The 661-nt window shown below is 38.9% G+C and overlaps 1 non-coding gene across 1 annotated transcript; it reads left to right on the top strand.

Moving 5' to 3' along the window:
• The first annotated feature begins 262 nt into the window (after nt 1-262).
• LOC117202200 (small nucleolar RNA SNORA43) lies at nt 263-396 on the top strand. Its single transcript, XR_004484402.1, has one exon. It is a non-coding gene; the product is annotated as a small nucleolar RNA SNORA43 (small nucleolar RNA).
• Nucleotides 397-661: the final 265 nt, after the last annotated feature.

Below are 661 nucleotides of genomic sequence, written 5' to 3' on the forward strand. Positions count from 1 at the left end.
TTGTAAAGCAATATGGAATTTTAAAATATTTCATTCAATATCAATAATAAATATATTCCATATATCTGCAAAGAAATCATTGTAAGACTAAATAGATACACATTATTTTAGCAGTGTGAATTTGGAACAAATACACTTTATCCATTCACACATACCTGGGTATATAGCTATTGTCTTATTTCCCTTCAAATCTAAGGATCCTTCTTTTGCTCCATGAAGGTGATCAGTTCCAGTGGGTGAAATGAGGGGATAGTACCCTGCAGATGCCAGACCTTCTGGCCCTAGCAGTGCAGCTGCTCTGCTGCACCTGTGACATTGGGTCAGAGAGGAAGTGGCTATTTCTATGCTCAGTGCTCAGAACAGTGGGTACTAAGAATGGTTTGTAGCTGGACACAGCAAAAAAAGAAAAAAAGTGACCAGTTGTGACTTAGTAACAACAAGACTTCTTCAACAGAAAAAGCAACATACGTTTTGGTGGAGGTTTTTCTATTTCCAGTCTAGTATTATGATCAGGTGTTAAGAGAAGGAAGAGTAAAATAGTCTAGAATATGATTTCCCAAAATACTTGTTTTTTGTTTTTTTGTCGTACACAGGTCTCTCACTGTTCTGGCCTCTCCCATTGTGGAGCACAGGCTCCGGATGCACAGGCTCCATGGCCATG

Source organism: Orcinus orca, chromosome 5 (genome assembly GCF_937001465.1).
Source record: "Orcinus orca chromosome 5, mOrcOrc1.1, whole genome shotgun sequence".
Classification (NCBI taxonomy): Eukaryota; Metazoa; Chordata; class Mammalia; order Artiodactyla; family Delphinidae; genus Orcinus; species Orcinus orca.